We start from the raw sequence: 25,741 nt of genomic DNA, 5'->3' as shown, positions 1-25,741 counted from the left end.
ATGGTAAGATCATTTTAGGATTCATCAGATATTATACCCGGGGCAGCTGCAGACATATCCCCTTTACACGGCACCTAATGGTCTTGTGCCAAGTCCTCCCGAGCAGAGTTTCTTAAGGCACAAACCTCCCTTGTATCAACCCTTGGTGCCCAGTCCGCACCATCCTGGGCAACATTTGGACAGGTTTTTGAGGCCTCTTAGTCCAGAGGTGAAATCTGCCCAGATAAGGAATGCACTGTAGAAGGTTTGCTGTCTTGCCTCAGGACACCTGGTCTGTCACCATAAAACCTCCACCACCCCCCCATGTCACCGACGGGCAGAGCTCCTGCAGGAACCATTGGGATTTCCAGCACTAAAATGTTTCCTCATATCTCAGATTCCTGGACCTCATTAGTGGAGATTCAATTTGCTGCCTTTACCCGGTGCCTAGGTTCCGTTGCCTGTCGCGCCTGCCATGGTACCCAATGTCAGAGTCCCTTGCACCACATGTGCCCGACAGCTGTGCCCTCAGCAGCACGAAGAGGCTCAGGGTGCGATCACACAGGGCACTTGTGGAATTAGATTTGAGAGGTTAAGATTAATCATGTGCAGGTGAGAAGTACCTGGAATTACTTAATGGCTGTACTTACACGAGAGGTTGAAGTGTAGTGCTGAGGACGGTGCGGCGTGCACCGCCTGCTTGTGAAATTCACCGCCCTACACGGGGAAATTCCCTGAAGATCACATAAGCTCATATTTGTTCTGTAGAAAAATCTGTTGCCATCTGGAAACCTTATTAAATTCGTCTTGGCTAACTACTTTGGTAGTGCTGCCTCCAGGTCTCTTTCTATAAACCTATGAAGGTACAGATAGTACTGCCTTCACTTCCCCAATGTAAATGATATAATTATACAGCTAGTACTGCCTCCTTGTCTCCATGTAGCTACAGATAGCTCTGCTTCTCTGTCTCACCAAGTAAGCACAGATAGCACTTATATATATTGTACGTCCTCTACATCTCTACATGCAAATCATGCAGGCACAGATAGTACTGCCTCTCTGTCCTCAGATAGAAGTGATGTTTGTATATAGAGAGCATTGCATCTCTGACTCTCCCGTAAATGATCAAAGAGGGTACTGCTTTCCTTTCTCTCTGTGTAAATGACGTTGGGACAGGTAGTACTGACTTCTAGTCTCTTTATGTAAATATTGTAGATGTAGATAGTACTGCCTTTCAGTCTCTTCCTTTCTACCTACTTGTTCCCCCCTGTGATTTTAAAGGGAGATAGTGATCTCTTTCTCCATGCAATTGATGTAGGCACAGATAGTACCATATGATGAGAGCATAGAGAATATTAGTTCCCGTCCCTATCTTTCCATGTAATTGACATAGGGTAGTTAGTAGTTTCCTTCCTCTCTTTATGATATAGGCAGAGATACTACTGCCTCGCTCAATAAATTATGTGAGCACAGAGAGCACTGTCTCTATCTAAATAATTAACGCAGGCACAGATAGTGCTGTTTCCCAGTTTCCCTTTATAACTGGTGTAAGCACAGATGATGCTCCCTCTATGTCTCTCTTCATAAATGATACAAGCATTTGTAGTACTGCCTCCTTTTGTTTACATGTATTTCATGTATTTTTTGGCTTTCTTTTTATAAATGACTAGAAATAGGCCCGATGCTAGTGCATTGGGAGTGCGGTGAAATGAACATCCCCCTGGCGCTCAGCCAATGAGCAGCGAAGGATTCAAATTCCCCGCTGGCTGAGCCAATGAGCGGTGCCGCGCAGCTTTCAAATCCCGCTTGGCACCGGCTGAGCCAAAAATCCCCCGCCCCGCCAGCTGAGCCAATGAGCGGTGCCGCGTGGGATTTGAATCCCCCCCCCCAAGCCTCAGGCTCAGGCCAGGGGTGCTCAGCCAATGAGCAATGCTGCGCTGCTTGTCGGGGGATATGAATCCCGGCCACTATATCGGAATACCCATAACTTGGGTGTTCCAATATGGCGGTCGGCGTAGTTCTGATGCAGCTGACCTCACTGCGGCGGGAGATGAGCTGCGGCTACTGTCAGCGCCGCTGATCTCCCGACAGAATAGCGGTGCCATTTTTGTCACTTGCGGCCGCCGTGGATTGTGGGATAGCGACACAATCGCCGTAGGCTGTGACAGAGCCGATTGGCCATTATATATTAGATGTAAGCACAAACATCCAGTCTCTCTGTCTCCAGATAGTATTAACCTGAACCTCTAAATACCCAGAAACCCCCCAAAAGATAAAGAGGATACTGAAGTTACAAAAGAGATATATAGGACTAAATCTCCGTCTACTTTTATAAACAGTGTGTAGTAGGCAAAGATAGTACTGCCTGTCTTTTTTATAAACATTGTACTGTATGCACAGATAGTAGTGCCTCTCTGTTTTTTTTATAAACATTACACCTTAGGCACAGATAGTAGTGTCTTGCTGTTCCTTTTTATATATATGTAAAGTGTATAGCAGACACAGATATTAGTGCCTCTCTCTTTTTTTATAAACTTCATACTAAAGGCACAGATAGTAGTGCCTATTGTTTCTTTAAAGATATAAATAAAGTGTATTGTAGGCACAGATAGTACTGCCGCTCTCTTTTTTTTATAAACTTTATACTATAGGCACAGATAGTAGTGCCTATTTGTTTCTTTACACATATACACTGCTCTCAAAAATAAAGGGAACACTTAAACAACAGAATACAACTCCAAGTAAATCAAACTTCTGTGAAATCAATCTGTCCACTTAGGAAGTCCTCAGAGTTGGGGAACATTGCCTGAGCAGAAGGAATCAATCGGTTTTCCAGGATAACCTTGTATGCGGCTGGATTCATACGTCCTTCTCAAAGATTAACCTGCCCAATTCCAGCCTTGCTCAGGCAATGTTCCCCAACTCCGAGGACTGTTTTTTTCCAGCAGGACTTTGCCACACAGCTAGGTCAATCAAGGTGTGGATGAAGGACCACCACATCAAATCCCTGTCATGGCCAGCCCAATCTCCAGACCTGAACCCCATTGAAATCCTCTGCAATGTAATCAAGAGGAAGATGGATAGTCACAAGCCATCAAACAAAGAAGAACTGCTTACATTATTGTGCCAGAAATAGTGTGAAAGACTGGTGGAAAGCATGCCAAGACGCATGAAAGCTGTGATTAAAAATCATGGTTATTCCACAAAATATTGATTTCTGAACTCTTCCTGAGGTAAAACATTAGTATGGCTGTTTCTAAATGATTATGAACTTGTTTGGGGTTTTTTTTGCATTATTTGAGGTCTGCAAGCAATAATAATAATAATTTTTATTTATATAGCGCCAACATATTCCGCAGCACTTTACAATTAAGCGGGGACATGTACAAACAATAAATTCGGTACGAGTTAAGACAATTTAAACAGTGACATTAGGAGTGAGGTCCCTGCTCGCAAGCTTACAATCTACAAGCAATGCATTTCTTTGTTATTTTGACCATTTCTCATCTTCAGAAAATAAATACAAAATATATTGCTTGGAACTTCGGAGACATGTTGTCAGTACTTTGTAGAATACAATAACAATTATGGGGCCATAATCAACCTTTGTGCAGCATTATATGGGGCATATTTTTGTATGAAGCATCTTATGGGGCCATCATGAACTGTATGGATCATTATATGGGGCTCCTGATTCAATATGGATATTCAAAAACACTTAACCTACTGATGTCTCAATTAATTTTACTTTTATTGGTACCAATTTTTATTTTTGACATTTACCAGTAGCTGCTGCATTTTCCACCCTAGGCTTATACTCGAGTCATTAAGTTTTCCCAGTTTTCTGTGGCAAAATTAGGGGGGTCGGCCTTTACTCGTGTCGGATTATACTCGAGTATATACGGTATATATATATATATATATATATATATATATATATATATACACATACATACACATTGCACTGAGGCACAGATAGTACTTCCTCTCTCTTTTTATAAACATTACACTATAGGCACAGATCATAGTGTCTTGCTGTTCCTTTTTATATATAAAGTGTACAGCAGGCACAGATAGTACTGCCTATCTCCTTTTTTATAAACATTATATTGTAGGCACAGATAGTACTTCCTCTGTCTTTTTTTATAAACATTATACTGTAGGCACAGATAGTACTTCCTCTGTCTTTTTTTTTTATAAACATTATATTGTAGGCACAGATAGTACTTCCTCTGTCTTTTTTTTTTATAAACATTATATTTTCAGCACAGATAGTAGTGCCTCTCAGTTTCTTTTATTTCTTTTATAAATAGTGCACTGTAGGCACTGATAACAGTGTATTGCAGGCACAGATAGTACTTCCTAGCTGTCTCTTTTTTATATAAAGTGTATATATAGGCACATATAGCACTGCCTGTGTATCTCCTACATCAATCACACTTATGAAATATTAATGTATAATGAAGCAGAACTGTCTTGGATATTTTCTCCAGCCATAATCAGAAAGGAAATAAGGCTAGAATAGTAGCTATACGCCTGCATGCTGATCGTTTTTAGGCAGCAGACTGCAAACACACATAGAAAAATTGGTTGAAATTTACCAAAAAAATAGTATTATATATATCTGTCAAACGATCTCCCTTTTTTTACATTTCACACTGCATGAAGAAAAAGTAGAGACTCGCGTTATGGATATATGTTTAGCCGGGCACCTTTACATTTTGATCAGAAGCGTTTTGGTCGGATACAAGTGTTAACGTTTGGCATAAAACACACGAGGGACCTTTGGCATCCATCCTCATTTTATCATAGTCAAATCTAAACAAATGAACTGGACAAAAAAAGGGAAATGATACGTCTTACATAGGACTGCCAGGAAAACAGAGTCGTGATGAACAAAGTATGCAGCCCTGAACAAGTGAAATAGCAATGTCAGCTCTGCTACATCTGTATATCTCCTATGTAATGGTGCTCAGCATCACTAGGATCATTATCGCTTCATTATCGGCGTCTTCTTATCTAGATAACGATGACAAATCCAACTCTGCTGCATCAATTGTACATATGACCTTGTTGTCTGCTCATGACCTCAGCAGATCACACACCTGTGATTTTACATAGGACTGCATCCATGTAATGTTACCTAGGGATGTTTGATTTAAAAAAAAGCACAAACGTACGAGATAGTGACAAACCCAGCTCTGCTACATCGCTGACATTATAAAGAAGCATACGGGACAAGCGCAGCACTGACCTGCCTCCTCCGATCAGGTTAGATGGGACTGCCTGGTCCTTGCTCTGGAGGGAGGCGCATGGTTATTAGAAATAGTCCATCAGACGCCTGGAGGAAATGTGCGGTCCTGAGCGTCCTCACGGCGTGTGGTCAGGCACCGCGCGGAGCGCACACTACAATCCTCTCCTCAGATTTTACTGACAGTACTTCCTGATGACGTGCCGGCCAGGAATGATTGCACACTGACGGCCCCACTGCGGCGGCTGGAAGAACTCGTTTCTTGGCCTTTATGTTCTTTGCCCCACACAAAAGATAGAGGGATAAGATAGGGACCTGGAGAATCAGGTCAGACGAGAGGAGGGATGATCCGCCACACGGTCATCCCTGCCCCAATCAATCTAGTATCTATCTATCATCTATTATCTATCTCTATTATCTATTTATTATCTATTATCTATCTATCATCTATCTATTATCTATCTATTATCTATCATCGATCTATTATCTATCTATCATCTATCTATTATCTATCTATTATCTATCATTGATCTATTATCTATCTATTATTTATCTATCTATCATCGATCTATTATCTATCTATCTATCATCAATCTATTATCTATCATCTATCTATTATCTATCTATCATCTATACATTATATATCTATCATCTATCTATTATCTGTCTATTATCTATCATCTATTATATATCTATCATCTATCTATCTATCTATCTATCTATCTATCCATCTATTATCTATCTATCTTTTATCCATCCATCTATTATCTATCTACCGTATAGCTCATATCTATCTATTATCTATCTCATATTTATCTATATAAAGTGTCTTTTGCGAAAGTATTCACCCCCTTGGTATTTTCCCTATTTTGTTACTTTTGTGTGTGATGCATCAGCCTAAGTTGCTGAAGTAATAAAAATATAGGCATAAATTAAATTTATGGTATCAAATAGCAAAAAATTGGCATGTGCATATGTATTCACCCCTTTTGCAAGGAAGCCCCTAAAAATTTCTGGTGCAAGCAAAGTCCTACGCTTAGTGACAGGACGTCCCCCTGTGTGCAATGCTTACCATGTGATACTAAGATGGCACAATCCTCAGTATGTAGGAGAACAACATTCCACCCACTTCCATGTCCAACAAGGCGTCCTATGAGCCCCCGGTATAAAGCTCTGATATTAATCCTTCAGCCCCCGCATTAACAATATTGCTCTTCAGCAATTAATGGAATAAAAAAAATAATAGTGATTTGCATATAGAAATATGTATATGTAACCTCACGTCCAGGAAGCGTTCCCGTACGGTCACGTCATGGGGGATTTTTCAATAAGAAGCAAACTGGATTACCGAGATATTTATGCGGATAATGAAACTACTGTAATATTGTGAGTCATGTAAGTCAGGAATTCAATTAACACAATGGGGAAATGCTGCAGTGTTGTCACAATATCAGGTTATAATACTGTCACACAGTGGCATGTAAAAGTTTGGGCACCCATGGTGAAAATTACTGTTATTGTGAACAGTTAAGAAAGTTGAAGATGAAATGATCTCTAAAAGGCCTAAAGTTAAGGATGACACATTTCCTTTGTAAATTAGGCAAAAACAAATACCTATATTTTCATCTTTTACATTTTAAATATATCAAAAAGGAAAATGGAACAATGCAAAAGTTTGGGCACCCTGCCTGGTTAGTAACTAGTAGTATCCCCTTTTGAAAGTATCACAGCTTGTAAATGCTTTTTTCAGCCAGGAAAGAGTCTTTCAATTCTTGTTTGAGGGATTTTTATCCATTCTTCCTTGGAAAATTCTTCCAGTTCTGTGAGATTCCTGGGGCGTCTTGCTTGCATTGCTATTTTGAGGTCTAGACACAGACGTTCAATGATGTTCAGATTAGGGGACTGTGAGGGCCATTGTAAAACCTTCAGCTTGCACCTGTTGAGGTCGTCTGTTGTGGATTTTGAAGTGTGATTAGGATCATTATCCTTTTGCAGAAAACACCCTCTTCCTCTTTTCAACTTCAGCTTTTCTTTTTTACAGATGGTGTTATGTTTGCATCAAGAATTTGTTGAAATTTCATTTAATGCATTCTTCCCTTTACCCGTAAAATGTTCCCCATGCTATTGGCTGCAACACAACCCCAAAGCATGAATGATCCACCACCACCTCTGGCTACAGAGGAAAGTGAAGGTGAAGGCACTGCTGTGACTACAGTGGGAAGTGAAGGTGAAGGCACTGCTGTGACCACTGAGGGAAGAAGGTGAAGGCACTGCTGTAACTACAGAGGGAAGAAGGTGAAGGCACTGCTGTGACTACAGAGGGAAGAAGGTGAAGGCACTGCTGTGACCACAGAGTGAAGAAGGTGAAGGCACTGCTGTGACCACAGAGGGAAGAAGGTGAAGGCACTGCTGTGACCACAGAGTGAAGAAGGTGAAGGCACTGCTGTGACCACAGAGGGAAGAAGGTGAAGGCACTGCTGTAACTACAGAGGGAAGAAGGTGAAGGCACTGCTGTGACCACAGAGTGAAGAAGGTGAAGGCACTGCTGTGACCACAGAGGGAAGAAGGTGAAGGCACTGCTGTAACTACAGAGGGAAGAAGGTGAAGGCACTGCTGTAACTACAGAGGGAAGAAGGTGAAGGCACTGCTGTGACTACAGAGGGAAGAAGGTGAAGGCACTGCTGTGACTACAGAGGGAAGAAGGTGAAGGCACTGCTGTGACCACAGAGTGAAGAAGGTGAAGGCACTGCTGTGACTACAGAGGGAAGAAGGTGAAGGCACTGCTGTGACCACAGAGTGAAGAAGGTGAAGGCACTGCTGTGACTACAGAGGGAAGAAGGTGAAGGCACTGCTGTGACTACAGAGGGAAGAAGGTGAAGGCACTGCTGTGACTACAGAGGGAAGAAGGTGAAGGCACTGCTGTGACTACAGAGGGAAGAAGGTGAAGGCACTGCTGTGACCACAGAGTGAAGAAGGTGAAGGCACTGCTGTGACTACAGAGGGAAGAAGGTGAAGGCACTGCTGTGACCACAGAGTGAAGAAGGTGAAGGCACTGCTGTGACTACAGAGGGAAGAAGGTGAAGGCACTGCTGTGACTACAGTGGGAAGTGAAGGTGAAGGCACTGCTGTGACTACAGTGGGAAGTGAAGGTGAATGCACTGCTGTGACCACTGAGGGAAGAAGGTGAAGGCACTGCTGTGACCACAGAGGGAAGAAGGTGAAGGCACTGCTGTGACTACAGAGGGAAGAAGGTGAAGGCACTGCTGTGACTACAGAGGGAAGAAGGTGAAGGCACTGCTGTGACTACAGAGGGAAGAAGGTGAAGGCACTGCTGTGACCACAGAGTGAAGAAGGTGAAGGCACTGCTGTGACTACAGAGGGAAGAAGGTGAAGGCACTGCTGTGACCACAGAGTGAAGAAGGTGAAGGCACTGCTGTGACTACAGAGGGAAGAAGGTGAAGGCACTGCTGTGACTACAGTGGGAAGTGAAGGTGAAGGCACTGCTGTGACTACAGTGGGAAGTGAAGGTGAATGCACTGCTGTGACCACTGAGGGAAGAAGGTGAAGGCACTGCTGTGACCACAGAGGGAAGAAGGTGAAGGCACTGCTGTGACTACAGAGGGAAGAAGGTGAAGGCACTGCTGTGACTACAGAGGGAAGAAGGTGAAGGCACTGCTGTGACTACAGTGGGAAGTGAAGGTGAAGGCACTGCTGTGACCACTGAGGGAAGAAGGTGAAGGTACTGCTGTGACTACAGAGGGAAGAAGGTGAATGCACTGCTGTAACTACAGAGGGAAGAAGGTGAAGGCACTGCTGTGACTACAGTGGGAAGTGGGTGAAGGTACTGCTGTGACCACTGAGGGAAGAAGGTGAAGGCACTGCTGTAACTACAGAGGGAAGAAGGTGAAGGCACTGCTGTGACTACAGTGGGAAGTGAAGGTGAATGCACTGCTGTGACTACAGAGGGAAGAAGGTGAAGGCACTGCTGTGACTACAGAGGGAAGAAGGTGAAGGCACTGCTGTGACTACAGAGGGAAGAAGATGAAGGCACTGCTGTGACTACAGAGGGAAGAAGGTGAAGGCACTGCTGTGACTGCAGAGGGAAGAAGGTGAAGGCACTGCTGTGACTGCAGAGGGAAGAAGGTGAAGGCACTGCTGTGACTACAGAGGGAAGAAGGTGAAGGCACTGCTGTGACTACAGAGGGAAGAAGGTGAAGGCACTGCTGTGACTACAGAGGGAAGAAGATGAAGGCACTGCTGTGACTACAGAGGGAAGAAGGTGAAGGCACTGCTGTGACTGCAGAGGGAAGAAGGTGAAGGCACTGCTGTGACTGCAGAGGGAAGAAGGTGAAGGCACTGCTGTGACTGCAGAGGGAAGAAGGTGAAGGCACTGCTGTGATTGCAGAGGGAAGAAGGTTAAGGCACTGCAATGACTAAAGAGTGAAGTGAAAATGAATCCACTGCTGTGACTGCAGAGGGAAGTGAAGATGAATGCATTGCTGAGACTATGGTGGGAAGAAGGTGAAGGCACTGCTGTGACTACAGAGGGAAGGAAAGATGAATGCACTGCTGTGACTATGGTGAAAAGAAGGTGAAGGCACTGCTGTGACTACATAGGGAATTGAAAGGGGAGGCACTATGGTGATGGAAAAAGAAGCCTGTGACTACTGAGCTATGAGGCACTGTTTGGTAAGCAAAATAGAAAACACAATAGTGAAAACTGAGCGAAAGGAAGGTGGCTCTGCTGTGACTACTAGGTTAAAAGAAGGGAGCAGAATTTCTCTGATGAAAGGGAGATGCGGCACTGCTGTGGTAGAGGAAAGAGAGGATACTGTTGTGACAACTGTGAAGAAACCAGATTGTATCTTAATTACCCAGACAGCTACGTTTTTTGCAGACCAATAAGAACTGGCTTTTCATCTGTATATTGGCTTGTGCATTTGAGTGTTTGTGTCTGGTGGGTCAGGAATACAGACTTGCCAACTGATATACTATCTAACAGGCTGTGTATGTCTGTAATGGTGACTGTACATTGAGGCCATGTGCACACGTTCAGTATTTTTCGCGTTTTTTTGTGTTTTTTCGCTATAAAAACGTGATAAAAACGCAAAAAAAAATGCTTACATATGCCTCCTATTATTTACAGTGTATTCCGCATTTCTTGTGCAAATGTTGCATTTTTTTCCGCGAAAAAAATCGCATAGCGGAAAAAAAAGCAGCATGTTCATTAAATTTGCGGAATTGCGGGGATTCCGCACACCTAGGAATGCATTGATCTGCTTACATTCCGCATATGGCTGTGCCCACCATGCGGGAAGTAAGCAGATCATGTGCGGTAGGTACCCAGGGTGGAGGAGAGGAGACTCTCCTCCACGGACTGGGCACCATATAATTGGTAAAAAAAAAAGAATTAAAATAAAAAATAGTCATATACTCACCTTCGATGGCCCCGGAGTCTTCCCGCCTCTCAGGTGCACGCTGCCGCTTCCGTTCCTATAGATGGTGTGTGTGAAGGACCTGCGATGACGTCGCGGTCTTGTGATTGGTCGCGTGACCGCTCATGTGACCGCTCACGTGACCGCGACGTCATCGAAGGTCCAGCACACACACACCATCTATAGGAACGGACGCCGCTGAGGAGATCGGCTGTCTGCAGGTGAGTATAACCATTTTTTTAATTTTTTTATTATTTTTAAACATTCTATCTTTTACTATTGATGCTGCATAGGCTGCATCTATAGTAAAAAGTTGGTCACACTTGTCAAACACTATGTTTGACATTGTGACCAACCTGTCAGTCAGTTTTCCAAGCAATGCTACAGATCGCTTGGAAAACTTTAGCATTCTGCAAGCTAATTTCGCTTGCAAAATGCTAAAAAAAACCGAGAAAAAAACGCAAAAAAAAAAATGCGGATTTCTTGCAGAAAATTTCCGGTTTTCTTCAGGAAATTTCTGCAAGAAATCCTGACGTGTGCACATACCCTGAGGGTACCCTCACATGAGCGGTCACGCGACCAATCACAAGACTGCGACGTCATCGCAGGTCCTTCACACACACCATCTATAGGAACGGAAGCGGCAGCGTGCACCTGAGAGGCGGGAAGACTCCAGGGCCATCGAAGGTGAGTATATGACTATTTTTTGCGTTTTTTTTCCGTTTTTTTCGCGGTTTTTTTAGCATTCTGCAAGCGTAATTAGCTTGCAGAATGCTAAAGTTTTCCAAGCGATCTGTAGCATCGCTTGGAAAACTGACTGACAAGTTGGTCACACTTGTCAAACATAGTGTTTGACAAGTGTGACCAACTTTTTACTATAGATGCTGCTTATGCAGCATCTATAATAAAAGATAGAATGTTTAAAAATAATAAAAAAAATAAAACAATGGTTATACTCACCCTCTGCAGACAGCCAATCTCCTCAGCGGCGTCCGTTCCTATAGATGCCGGTGTGGTTCAGGACCTTCGATGACGTCGCGGCTTGTGATTGGTCGCGTGAGTCACATGAGCGGTCACGCGACCAATCACAAGACAGCGACGTCATCACAGGTCCTGAACCACACCGGCATCTATAGGAACGGAAGAGAAAGCATGCACCGGAGAGGCGGGAACACTTCGGGGGCCATCAGAGGGTGAGTATATCACTATTTTTTATTTTAATTCTTTTTTTTTTTACCAATTATACGGTGCCCAGTCCGTGGAGGAGAGTCTCCTCTCCTCCACCCTGGGTACCAACCGCACATAATCTGCTTACTTCCCACCTGGTGGGCATAGCCCTGTGCGGGAAGTAAGCAGATCAATGCACTCCTAGGTGTGCGGAATCCCCGCAATTCCGCATTTTTAATGAACATGTTGCTTTTTTTTCCGCGATGTGATTTTTTCGCGGAAAAAAATGCAACGTTTGCACAAAAAATGCGGAATACCCTGTAAATAATAGGAGGCATATGTTAGCATTTTTTTCGCGTTTTTATCACGTTTTTATAGCGAAAAAACGCGAAAAAAACGTGAAAAATCCTGAACGTGTGCACATGGCCTCAGTGTGTTGGGCTTTGTTTATTGATGTGTGCTTATATGCTAATAGTGCTACTTAATCCCATCACCATTGTTTGCCTTATCTTGATGTTGGACTGGGAGACCCTGGGTGATTCTGGGAGTGGCTTACATGCCTTGGGCTTAGAAAGACTCAGAGATCACATCCTGGAGTCTGAAGTAATACAGGACTACGAGCCAGACATTCTGCAAACCACCAAACAGACAAGAGAAAGGACTGCAGCCAATTCATCATGGCACCATCACGAGGGACACTGATCTAGGATTCTATAGGATACAACCTAGGGGTTTTCGGCTCCGGTTGGAAGGACACAGATCTGATCCAGTGACCATCTCTGCACCATGGATATGTTTGGAGAAAGCCAGGGTTTGGACCCGCTGGTCGCCTGGTTCCATGGAGATAGTCAGATAAGCCAGGTGGTGACTCTCGTGTCAACTGGCTTTGGACCTTGTATGGACTCTATGAACAGTTCTTGGTCATCTCCCTATGCTTGTCATTACCCCTTCTCTGTGCGTTCATCCACAGATGGAGTAGCGACCCTGGGAGCTCTGACATCGTGTCATACTGGAAATACATGGAGACGCAGTGATATTTTACATGCGCCCATGTACCCATACAATTCCAGGCATGTGGAGAATGTTCTGTTTGCTATTGTGTGCTGTGGTTCAATAAAGTATTGCCACCCTGTTTTACCTTAACCCTGTGTTGTCTGTGTAGTGTATTGCCCACTGGGAGATAGAGCGGGCGTTCAGTGGTATGAGCCGTGGTCCATGCAGTCTTGCTAAAGACAGCCGGGTCAGCAGAAGAGAGCACCCACTGACCCCGCGTCGCCGTAACATAAAAGCACTTGTGTCTATAGGGGAAGTGGAGGTGAAGGCACTGCTGTGTCTATAGGGGAAGTGGAGGTGAAGGCATTGCTGTGTCTATAGGGGGAAGTGGAGGTGAAGGCACTGCTGTGCCTATAGGGGGAAGTGGAGGTGAAGGCACTGCTGTGTCTATAGGGGGAAGTGGAGGTGAAGGAACTGCTGTGTCTATAGGGGGAAGTGGAGGTGAAGGCACTCCTGTGTCTATAGGGGGAAGTGGAGGTGAAGGCACTGCTGTGTCTATAGGGGAAGTGGAGGTGAAGGCACTGCTGTGTCTATAGGGGAAGTGGAGGTGAAGACACTGCTGTGTCTATAGGGGAAGTGGAGGTGAAGGCACTGCTGTGTCTATAGGGGGAAGTGGAGGTGAAGGAACTGCTGTGTCTATAGGGGAAGTGGAGGTGAAGGCACTGCTGTGTCTATAGGGGGAAGTGGAGGTGAAGGCACTGCTGTGTCTACAGGGGGAAGTGGAGGTGAAGGAACTGCTGTGTTTATAGGGGGAAGTGGAGGTGAAGGAACTGCTGTGTCTATAGGGGAAGTGGAGGTGAAGGCACTGCTGTGTCAATGGGGGAAGTGGAGGTGAAGGCACTGCTGTGTCTTTAGGGGGAAGTGCAGGTGAAGGCACTCCTGTGTCTATAGGGGGAAGTGGAGGTGAAAGAACTGCTGTGTCTATAGGGGAAGTTGAGGTGAAGGTACTGCTGTGTCTATAGGGGAAGTGGAGGCGAAGGCACTGCTGTGTCTATAGAGGGAAGTGGAGGTGAAGGTACTGCTGTGTCTATAGGGGGAAGTGGATGTGAAGGAACTGCTGTGTCTATAGAGGGAAGTAGAGGTGAAGGCACTGCTGTGTCTATAGGGGGAAGTGGAGGTGAAGGCACTGCTGTGTCTATAGGGGGAAGTGGAGGTGAAAGAACTGCTGTGTCTATAGGGGAAGTTGAGGTGAAGGTACTGCTGTGTCTATAGGGGAAGTGGAGGCAAAGGCACTGCTGTGTCTATAGGAGGAAGTGGAGGTGAAGGCACTGCTGTGTCTATAGGGGAAGTGGAGGTGAAGGCACTGCTGTGTCTATAGGGGAAGTGGAGGTGAAGGCACTGCTGTGTCTATAGGGGGAAGTGGAGGTGAAGGCACTGCTGTGTCTATAGGGGAAGTGGAGGTGAAGGCACTGCTGTGTCTATGGGGGGAAGTGGAGGTGAAGGCACTGCTGTGCTTATAGGGAGAAGTGGAGTTGAAGGCTGTTGTGAATTTGCTTTTTGGCTTCCTCTAGTGGTTACTAGTTATTTGACTCTGGGTTTTTCTGTCATCCCTTGTATTCTCACCTGGGTCGTTAGTTCAGGGGTGTTGCTATATAAGCTCCCTGGACCTTCAGTTCTATGCCTGGCAACGTAGTAATCAGAGCTAATCTGCTGTGCTCTTGTCTACTGATCCTGGTTCCTGCTAGATCAAGCTAAGTCTGCTTCTTTGCTTTTTTGCTATTTGTTTTGATTGCATTTTTGTCCAGCTTGTCCTAAACTGTTCCTGACTTTGCTGGAAGCTCTAGGGGGCTGGCGTTCTCCCCCCGGACCGTTAGTCGGTTCAGGGGTTCTTGAATTTCCAGCGTGGATTTTGTTAGGGTTTTTGTTGACCATATAAGTTATCTTTCTATATTCTGCTATTAGTGAAGCGGGCCTCTCTTTGCTAATCCTAGTTCATTTCTGTGTTTGTCATTTCCTCTTACCTCACCGTTATTATTTGTGGGGGGCTTGTATCCAACTTTGGGGTCCCTTTCTCTGGAGGCAAGAGAGGTCTTTGTTTTCCTCTTCTAGGGGAAGTTAGATTCTCCGGCTGGCGCGAGTCATCTAGCGATCAACGTAGGCATGATCCCCGGCTACTTCTAGTGTTGGCGTTAGGATTAGATATATGGTCAATCCAGTTACCACTGCCCTATGAGCTGGATTTTCGTATTTTGCAGACTTACTAGTGCCTCTGAGACCCTCGCCATTGGGGTCATAACAGTTTGCCAGGCCAGTATTAAATGTGTAATGCATTGCAGAAGTGGGATTATAAGAAAGAAAGTTCTGAGTTTTTTTTTTCCTCTCTCATTTTTTTTTTTTCTTTTCCCCTTTACCTTTGAGTGGCTTGTGATTGCTGCAGACATGAATGTCCAGACCTTGATTACAAGTGTGGACCAGCTTGCTGCTCGTGTGCAGGGCATACAAGACTATGTTATCAGAAATCCTAGGTCAGAACCTAAGATACCGATTCCTGAACTGTTTTCCGGAGACCGATTTAAGTTTAGGAATTTCAGGAATAATTGTAAATTGTTTTTGTCCCTGAGACCCTGTTCATCTGGAGACTCCGCTCAGCAAGTAAAAATTGTTATTTCGTTCTTACGGGGTGACCCTCAAGATTGGGCTTTTTCGTTGGCGCCAGGAGATCCGGCATTGGCTGATATTGATGCGTTTTTTCTGGCGCTCGGTTTACTTTATGAGGAACCCAATCTTGAGATTCAGGCAGAAAAAGCCTTGCTGGCTATGTCTCAGGGCCAGGACGAGGCTGAAGTGTATTGACAAAAATTTCGGAAATGGTCCGTGCTGACACATTGGAACGAGTGTGCACTGGCCGCAAATTTTAGAAATGGCCTTTCTGAAGCCATTAAGAATGTGATGGTGGGTTTTCCCATTCCCACAGGTCTGAATGATACCATGGCCCTGGCTATTCAAATTGACCGGCGGTTGCGGGAGCGCAAAACCGCAAATTCCCTCATGGTGTTGTCTGAACAGACACCTGTTTTAATGCAATGTGATAGAATCCTGACTAGAAATGAGCGGAAAATTCATAGACGCCGGAATGGCTTATGCTATTACTGTGGTGATTCTGCACATGTTATCTCAGCATGCTCTAAACGTATAACTAAGGTTGTTAGTCCTGTCACCGTCGGTAATTTGCAACCTAAATTTATTCTGTCTGTAACTTTGATTTGCTCACTGTCGTCTTATCCTGTTATGGCGTTTGTAGATTCAGGTGCTGCCCTGAGTCTTATGGATCTGTCATTTGCTAAGCGCTGTGGTTTTATTCTTGAACCATTAGAAAATCCTATCCCTCTTAGGGGTATTGATGCTACGCCATTGGCAGAAAATAAACCGCAGTATTGGACACAGGTTACCATGTGCATGACTCCTGAACACCGCGAGGAGATACGTTTTCTTGTTCTACATAAAATGCATGATTTGGTTGTTTTGGGTCTGCCATGGTTGCAGACCCATAATCCGGTCTTGGACTGGAAGGCTATGTCTGTGTCAAGTTGGGGCTGTCGTGGTATTCATGGGGATTCCCTGCCCGTGTCTATTGCTTCTTCTACGCCTTCGGAAGTTCCGGAGTATTTGTCTGATTATCAGGATGTCTTTAGCGAGTCTGTTGTGAATTTGGATTCTGGGCTCCCCCGGTGGCTACTGGTGGAATTGAACTTGTGACATCATCTTCCCTGTTCACCTGTTCTGATTAGATCTGGGTGTCGCTATATAACCTGGCTTCTCTGTTAGATGCTTGCCGGTCAACAATGTTATCAGAAGCCTCTCTGTGCTTGTTCCTGCTCCCAGACATCTACTAGATAAGTTGGACATTCGTCCATGTTTTGTTTTTGTATTTTGGTTCCAGTTCACAGCTGCAGTTTCGTTACTGTGTCTGGAAAGCTCTTGTTGATCAGGAATTGCCACTCTGGTATTATGAGTTAATGCCAGAGTCCTAAAGTAATTTCTGGATGTGTTTTGTTAGGGTTTTCTACTGACCATGAAAGTATGCTTTCTGTCTTCTGCTATCTAGAAAGCGGACCTCAAATTTGCTAAAACTATTTTCCTGCTGCGTTTGTTGTTTCATCTCATATCATCGCCAATATATGTGGGGGGCTTCTGTCTCCTTTTTTTTTTTTGGGCATTTCTCTAGAGGTGAGTCAGGTCTTATATTTCCCTCTGCTAGCATTATTTAGTTCTCCGGCCGGCGCTGGGCATATAGGGATAAAAAGTAGGACATGCTACCTGGCTACTTCTAGATGATGCGGTAGGTTTAGTTCATGGTCAGTATAGTTACATCTTCCAAGAGCTTGTTCCTATAGAGGCTTATGCTAGTTCTCTGGCCATGGAGATCATGACAGTTTGACCGGCCCACTAAAGGGTTATAATCCTTGGCTGAGAAAGGAGAGAAATAAGAAGTCTGCTGAGAGTTTTTTTTTTTTTTTTTTTTTTTTCTGTGCTCTTAATTGGATCACTTGCCAGTCTGTCTATGCTGCAGTCTTTCTTTTTTTTCTCTCTCCTTATAATCTTTGAATGGCTTTGTGTTCACCTGTTAATAATGGATCTTCAGAGTGTAACTGCAGGTTTGAATAATCTCACCACGAAAGTACAAAATTTGCAAGATTTTATTATTCATGCTCCGGTATCTGAGCCGAGAATTCCTTTGCCGGAATTCTTCTCAGGGAATAGATCTGGCTTTCAGAATTTTAGAAATAATTGCAAGTTATTTTTGTCCCTGAAATCTCGTTCTGCTGGAGACCCTGCACAGCAGGTTGGGATTGTGATTTCCTTGCTCCGCGGCGACCCTCAAGACTGGGCTTTTGCATTGGCACCAGGGGATCCTGCGTTGCGCAATGTGGATGCGTTTTTTTTGGCCTTGGGCTTGCTGTATGAGGAACCTCATTTGGAACTTCAGGCAGAAAAAACTTTGATGTCCCTATCGCAGGGGCAAGATGAAGCTGAAATTTACTGCCAAAGATTCCGTAAATGGTCTGTGCTTACTCAGTGGAATGAGTGTGCCTTGGCGGCTACTTTCAGAGAGGGTCTCTCTGATGCCATTAAGGATGTTATGGTGGGGTTCCCTGTGCCTGCGGGTCTGAATGAGTCCATGACAATGGCCATTCAGATCGATAGGCGTCTGCGGGAGCGCAAACCAGTGCACCATCTGGCGGTGTCCACTGAGAAGACGCCAGAAAGCATGCAGTGTGATAGAATTCTGTCCAGAAGCGAGCGGCAGAATTTTAGACGGAAAAATGGGTTGTGTTTCTATTGTGGGGATTCTACTCATGTTATATCAGCATGCTCTAAACGTACTAAAAAGCTTGATAAATCTGTTTCCATTGGCACTTTACAGTCTAAATTTATTTTGTCTGTGACCCTGATTTGCTCTTTGTCATCTATTACTACTGACGCCTATATCGACTCTGGCGCCGCTTTGAGTCTTATGGATTGGTCCTTTGCCAATCGTTGTGGGTATGATTTAGAGCCTTTGGAAACTCTTATTCCTCTGAAGGGGATTGACTCCACCCCATTGGCTAATAATAAACCACAATACTGGACACAAGTGACTATGTGTATTAATCCGGATCACCAGGAGACTATTCGTTTTCTAGTGCTGTATAATCTACATGAGGATTTGGTGCTGGGATTGCCATGGCTGCAGTCTCACAACCCAGTCCTTGACTGGAGAGCTATGTCTGTGTTGAGCTGGGGATGTAAGGGGACTCATGGGGACGTACCTTTGGTGTCCATTTCATCATCTATCCCCTCTGAAATCCCTGAGTTCCTGTCTGACTATCGTGACGTCTTTGAAGAACCCAAGCTGGGTTCACTACCTCCGCACCGTGAGTGCGATTGTGCTATAGATTTAATTCCGGGTAGTAAATACCCAAAGGGTCGTTTATTTAATCTGTCTGTGCCTGAACATACTGCTATGCGAGAATATATAAAGGAGTCCTTGGAAAAGGGACATATTCGTCCATCGTCATCTCCCTTAGGAGCCGGTTTTTTCTTTGTGTCAAAAAAAGACGGCTCTTTGAGACCATGTATCGATTATCGGCTTTTGAATAAAATCACTGTAAAATATCAATACCCATTGCCGTTGCTGACTGATTTGTTTGCTCGCATAAAGGGGGCCAAGTGGTTCTCTAAGATTGATCTCCGTGGGGCGTATAATTTGGTGCGGATCAGGCAGGGGGATGAGTGGAAAACCGCATTTAATACGCCCGAGGGCCACTTTGAGTATTTGGTGATGCCTTTTGGTCTTTCTAATGCCCCTTCAGTCTTCCAGTCCTTTATGCATGATATTTTCCGTGATTTTTTGGATAAATTTATGATAGTGTATCTGGATGATATTCTGATTTTTTCGGATGACTGGGACTCTCATGTCCGGCAAGTTAAGAGGGTTTTTCAGGTTTTGCGGTCTAATTCTCTGTGTGTCAAGGGTTCTAAGTGCGTTTTTGGGGTTCAGAGAATTTCCTTTTTGGGATATATTTTTTCTCCCTCTTCCATTGAGATGGATCCTGTCAAGGTTCAAGCTATTTGTGATTGGACGCAGCCCTCTTCTCTTAAAAGTCTTCAGAAATTTTTGGGCTTTGCCAACTTTTATCGTCGATTTATTTCTGGTTTTTCGGATGTCGTTAAGCCATTGACCGATTTGACTAGACAGGGTGCTGATGTTGCTAATTGGTCCCCTGATGCTGTGGAGGCCTTTCAGGAGCTTAAGCGCTGTTTTTCTTCTGCCCCTGTGTTGCGTCAGCCTGATGTGACTCTTCCTTTTCAGGTTGAGGTCGATGCTTCTGAGATCGGAGCTGGGGCAGTGTTGTCGCAGAAAAGTTCTGACTGCGCCGTGATGAGGCCTTGTGCCTTCTTTTCCCGTAAATTTTCGCCCGCTGAGCGGAATTATGATGTTGGGAATCGGGAGCTTTTGGCCATGAAGTGGGCGTTTGAGGAGTGGCGCCATTGGCTCGAGGGGGCCAGACATCAGGTGGTGGTATTGACTGACCACAAAAATTTGATTTATCTTGAGACCGCCAGGCGCCTGAATCCTAGACAGGCGCGCTGGTCATTATTTTTTTCTCGGTTTAATTTTGTGGTATCGTACCTACCAGGTTCTAAGAATGTTAAGGCGGATGCCCTTTCTAGGAGTTTTGAGCCTGATTCACCTGGCAACTCTGACCCCACAGGTATTCTTAAGGAGGGAGTTATCTTGTCAGCCGTTTCTCCAGACCTGCGGCGGGCCTTGCAGGAGTTTCAGGCGGATAGACCGGATCGTTGTCCGCCTGATAGGCTGTTTGTTCCTGATGATTGGACCAGTAAAGTCATCTCTGAGGTGCATTCTTCTGCGTTGGCAGGTCATCCTGGAATTTTTGGTACCAGGGATTTGGTGGCAAGATCCTTCTGGTGGCCTTCCCTGTCACGAGATGTGCGAGGCTTTGTGCAGTCTTGTGACGTTTGTGCTCGGGCCAAGCCTTGTTGTTCTCGGGCTAGTGGATTATTGTTGCCCTTGCCTATTCCTAAGAGGCCTTGGACACACATCTCGATGGATTTTATTTCAGATCTGCCTGTTTCTCAGAAGATGTCTGTCATCTGGGTGGTGTGTGACCGTTTTTCTAAGATGGTTCATTTGGTTCCCCTGCCCAAATTGCCTTCTTCTTCCGAGTTGGTGCCCCTGTTTTTTCAAAATGTTGTTCGTTTGCATGGTATTCCTGAGAATATCGTTTCTGACAGAGGAACCCAATTTGTGTCTAGATTTTGGCGGGCAGTTTGTGCTAGGATGGGCATAGATTTGTCTTTTTCGTCTGCTTTTCACCCTCAGACTAATGGCCAGACCGAGCGGACTAATCAGACCCTGGAGACATATCTGAGGTGTTTTGTGTCTGCTGACCAGGATGATTGGGTTGCTTTTTTGCCATTGGCGGAGTTCGCCCTCAATAATCGGGCCAGCTCTGCCACCTTGGTTTCCCCGTTTTTCTGTAATTCGGGGTTCCATCCTCGATTTTCCTCCGGTCAGATGGAATCCTCGGATTGTCCTGGAGTGGATGCGGTGGTGGAGAGATTGCATCATATCTGGGGGCAGGTGATGGACAATTTAAAGTTGTCCCAGGAGAAGACTCAGCTTTTTGCCAACCGTCACCGTCGTGTTGGTCCTCGGCTTTGTGTTGGAGATTTGGTGTGGTTGTCTTCTCGTTTTGTCCCTATGAGGGTCTCATCTCCTAAGTTTAAGCCTCGGTTCATCGGTCCGTATAAAATATTGGAGATTCTTAACCCTGTTTCCTTCCGTTTGGACCTCCCTGCATCCTTTTCTATTCATAACGTTTTTCATCGGTCGTTATTGCGCAGGTATGAGGCACCGGTTGTGCCTTCCGTTGAGCCTCCTGCTCCGGTGTTGGTTGAGGGTGAGTTGGAGTACGTTGTGGAAAAAATCCTAGACTCCCGTGTTTCCAGACGGAGACTCCAGTATCTGGTCAAGTGGAAGGGATACGGCCAGGAGGATAATTCTTGGGTCACTGCATCTGATGTTCATGCCTCTGATCTGGTTCGTGCCTTTCATAGGGCCCATCCTGATCGCCCTGGTGGTTCTGGTGAGGGTTCGGTGCCCCCTCCTTGAGGGGGGGGTACTGTTGTGAATTTGGATTCTGGGCTCCCCCGGTGGCTACTGGTGGAATTGAACTTGTGACATCATCTTCCCTGTTCACCTGTTCTGATTAGATCTGGGTGTCGCTATATAACCTGGCTTCTCTGTTAGATGCTTGCCGGTCAACAATGTTATCAGAAGCCTCTCTGTGCTTGTTCCTGCTCCCAGACATCTACTAGATAAGTTGGACATTCGTCCATGTTTTGTTTTTGTATTTTGGTTCCAGTTCACAGCTGCAGTTTCGTTACTGTGTCTGGAAAGCTCTTGTTGATCAGGAATTGCCACTCTGGTATTATGAGTTAATGCCAGAGTCCTAAAGTAATTTCTGGATGTGTTTTGTTAGGGTTTTCTACTGACCATGAAAGTATGCTTTCTGTCTTCTGCTATCTAGAAAGCGGACCTCAAATTTGCTAAAACTATTTTCCTGCTGCGTTTGTTGTTTCATCTCATATCACCGCCAATATATGTGGGGGGCTTCTGTCTCCTTTTTTTTTTTGGGCATTTCTCTAGAGGTGAGTCAGGTCTTATATTTCCCTCTGCTAGCATTATTTAGTTCTCCGGCCGGCGCTGGGCATATAGGGATAAAAAGTAGGACATGCTACCTGGCTACTTCTAGATGATGCGGTAGGTTTAGTTCATGGTCAGTATAGTTACATCTTCCAAGAGCTTGTTCCTATAGAGGCTTATGCTAGTTCTCTGGCCATGGAGATCATGACACGAGTCTAAGTCCAGTGCACTGCCTCCTCATAGGGAATGTGACTGTGCAATAGATTTGATTCCAGGCAGTAAGTTTCCTAAGGGAAGACTGTTTAATCTGTCGGTACCTGAACATACCGCTATGCGTTCATATATCAAGGAGTCTCTGGAGAAAGGACATATCCGTCCGTCTTCTTCCCCTCTTGGTGCGGGATTCTTTTTTGTGGCAAAAAAGGACGGATCTTTGAGACCTTGTATTGACTATCGGCTTTTGAATAAGATTACTGTCAAATTTCAGTATCCTTTGCCGCTGTTGTCAGATTTGTTTGCCCGGATTAAAGGTGCCAAGTGGTTCACCAAGATAGACCTTCGTGGTGCGTATAACCTTGTGCGCATTAAGCAAGGAGATGAATGGAAAACCGCATTCAATACGCCCGAAGGTCATTTTGAGTACTTGGTGATGCCTTTTGGGCTCTCTAATGCGCCTTCAGTTTTTCAGTCCTTTATGCATGACATTTTCCGGAAGTATCTGGATAGATTTTTGATCATTTATCTGGATGATATTCTGTTTTTTTCTGATAATTGGGACTCGCATGTGGAGCAGGTCAGGATGGTCTTTAAGATTTTGCGTGAAAATTCTTTGTTTGTCAAGGGCTCAAAGTGTCTCTTTGGTGTACAGAAGGTTCCCTTTTTGGGGTTCATTTTTTCCCCTTCTGCTGTGGAGATGGACCCAGTCAAGGTCCGAGCTATTCTTGATTGGACTCAACCCTCGTCAGTTAAGAGTCTTCAGAAGTTCTTGGGTTTCGCTAACTTCTACCGTCGTTTTATCGCTAATTTTTCTAGCATTGTGAAACCTTTGACGGATATGACCAAGAAGGGCTCCGATGTAGCTAACTGGGCTCCTGCTGCCGTGGAGGCTTTCCAGGAGTTGAAACGCCGGTTTACTTCGGCGCCTGTTTTGTGCCAGCCTGATGTCTCACTTCCCTTTCAGGTTGAGGTGGATGCTTCAGAGATTGGAGCAGGGGCCGTTTTGTCGCAGAGAGGCCCTGGTTGCTCTGTTATGAGACCTTGTGCCTTTTTCTCTAGGAAGTTTTCGCCTGCTGAGCGAAATTATGATGTGGGCAATCGGGAGTTGTTGGCCATGAAATGGGCATTTGAAGAGTGGCGTCATTGGCTCGAGGGTGCTAAGCATCGTGTGGTGGTCTTGACTGATCAAAAAAATCTAATGTATCTCGAGTCTGCTAAACGCCTGAATCCTAGACAGGCCCGCTGGTCATTGTTTTTCTCCCGTTTTGACTTTGTGGTCTCGTATTTACCAGGTTCTAAGAATGTGAAGGCCGATGCTCTCTCTAGGAGCTTTGTGCCTGATGCTCCTGGAGTCGCTGAACCTGTTGGCATTCTTAAGGAGGGAGTTATCTTGTCTGCTATTTCTCCTGATCTGCGACGTGTGTTGCAGAGATTTCAGGCTGGTAAGCCTGATTCTTGTCCACCTGACAGATTGTTTGTGCCTGATAAGTGGACCAGCAGAGTCATTTCCGAGATTCATTCCTCAGTGTTGGCAGGGCACCCGGGAATTTTCGGCACCAGAGATCTGGTGGCCAGATCCTTTTGGTGGCCTTCCTTGTCAAGGGATGTACGGTCATTTGTGCAGTCCTGTGGGACTTGTGCTCGAGCTAAGCCTTGCTGTTCTCGTGCCAGCGGGTTGCTCTTGCCTTTGCCTGTCCCGAAGAGACCTTGGACACACATCTCCATGGATTTCATTTCTGATCTTCCGGTGTCTCAGGGCATGTCTGTTATCTGGGTGATATGTGATCGCTTCTCCAAGATGGTCCATTTGGTTCCTTTGCCTAAGCTGCCTTCTTCTTCCGATCTGGTCCCTGTGTTTTTTCAGAACGTGGTTCGTTTACACGGCATCCCTGAGAATATTGTGTCAGACAGAGGATCCCAGTTCGTCTCCAGATTCTGGCGATCCTTTTGTGGTAGGATGGGCATTGATTTGTCATTTTCATCCGCTTTTCATCCACAAACTAATGGACAGACGGAGCGAACTAATCAGACTCTGGAGGCTTATTTGAGGTGTTTTGTTTCTGCTGATCAGGACGATTGGGTGACTTTCTTGCCGTTGGCTGAGTTTGCCCTTAATAATCGGGCTAGTTCCGCTACCTTGGTTTCGCCATTTTTCTGCAACTCTGGTTTCCATCCTTGTTTTTCCTCGGGTCATGTGGAGCCTTCCGACTGTCCTGGGGTGGATTCTGTGGTGGATAGGTTGCAGCGGATCTGGAATCATGTGGTGGACAACTTGAAGTTGTCACAGGAGAAGGCTCAGCGTTTTGCCAACCGCCGCCGCGGTGTGCGTCCCCGACTTCGGGTTGGGGATTTGGTGTGGCTTTCTTCTCGCTTTGTTCCTTTGAAGGTCTCCTCTCCCAAATTTAAACCTCGCTTCATTGGTCCTTACAAGATATTGGAAATCCTTAATCCTGTGTCCTTTCGCCTGGATCTTCCTGTGTCATTTGCCATTCACAACGTGTTTCATAGATCCTTGTTGCGGCGGTACGTTGTGCCTGTGGTTCCTTCTGCTGAGCCTCCTGCTCCGGTGTTGGTTGAGGGCGAGTTGGAGTACGTGGTGGAAAAGATCTTGGATTCTCGTCTCTCCAGGCGGAGGCTTCAGTACCTGGTCAAGTGGAAGGGATATGGTCAGGAGGATAATTCCTGGGTGGTCGCCTCTGATGTACATGCGGCCGATTTGGTTCGTGCCTTTCACGCCGCTCATCCTGATCGCCCTGGTGGTCTTGGTGAGGGTTCGGTGACCCCTCACTAAGGGGGGGGTACTGTTGTGAATTTGCTTTTTGGCTTCCTCTAGTGGTTACTAGTTATTTGACTCTGGGTTTTTCTGTCATCCCTTGTATTCTCACCTGGGTCGTTAGTTCAGGGGTGTTGCTATATAAGCTCCCTGGACCTTCAGTTCTATGCCTGGCAACGTAGTAATCAGAGCTAATCTGCTGTGCTCTTGTCTACTGATCCTGGTTCCTGCTAGATCAAGCTAAGTCTGCTTCTTTGCTTTTTTGCTATTTGTTTTGATTGCATTTTTGTCCAGCTTGTCCTAAACTGTTCCTGACTTTGCTGGAAGCTCTAGGGGGCTGGCGTTCTCCCCCTGGACCGTTAGTCGGTTCGGGGGTTCTTGAATTTCCAGCGTGGATTTTGTTAGGGTTTTTGTTGACCATATAAGTTATCTTTCTATATTCTGCTATTAGTGAAGCGGGCCTCTCTTTGCTAATCCTAGTTCATTTCTGTGTTTGTCATTTCCTCTTACCTCACCGTTATTATTTGTGGGGGGCTTGTATCCAACTTTGGGGTCCCTTTCTCTGGAGGCAAGAGAGGTCTTTGTTTTCCTCTTCTAGGGGTAGTTAGATTCTCCGGCTGGTGCGAGTCATCTAGCGATCAACGTAGGCATGATCCCCGGCTACTTCTAGTGTTGGCGTTAGGATTAGATATATGGTCAATCCAGTTACCACT

At 45.3% G+C, this 25,741-nt stretch overlaps 1 protein-coding gene across 3 annotated transcripts in view; it reads right to left on the bottom strand.

Moving 5' to 3' along the window:
* ADGRF5 (adhesion G protein-coupled receptor F5) overlaps positions 1-25,741 on the bottom strand; it is a 209,249-nt gene that overhangs the window by 78,986 nt on the left and 104,522 nt on the right. Inside the window, exon 1 of one of the 3 annotated variants that reach the window (XM_077291545.1) lies at positions 5,234-5,412. The exons of the other annotated variants lie outside the window; for them this stretch is intronic. The gene's annotated coding sequence lies outside the window, so the exon portion shown is untranslated. Of the gene's footprint in view, positions 1-5,233; positions 5,413-25,741 lie in introns of those variants that run through there. 3 annotated transcript variants of the gene reach the window in all.

The sequence above is a fragment of the Ranitomeya variabilis genome, chromosome 2 (assembly GCF_051348905.1).
Source record: "Ranitomeya variabilis isolate aRanVar5 chromosome 2, aRanVar5.hap1, whole genome shotgun sequence".
NCBI classification, from domain to species: Eukaryota; Metazoa; Chordata; class Amphibia; order Anura; family Dendrobatidae; genus Ranitomeya; species Ranitomeya variabilis.
This window is presented reverse-complemented; position numbering and strand designations above follow the sequence as displayed.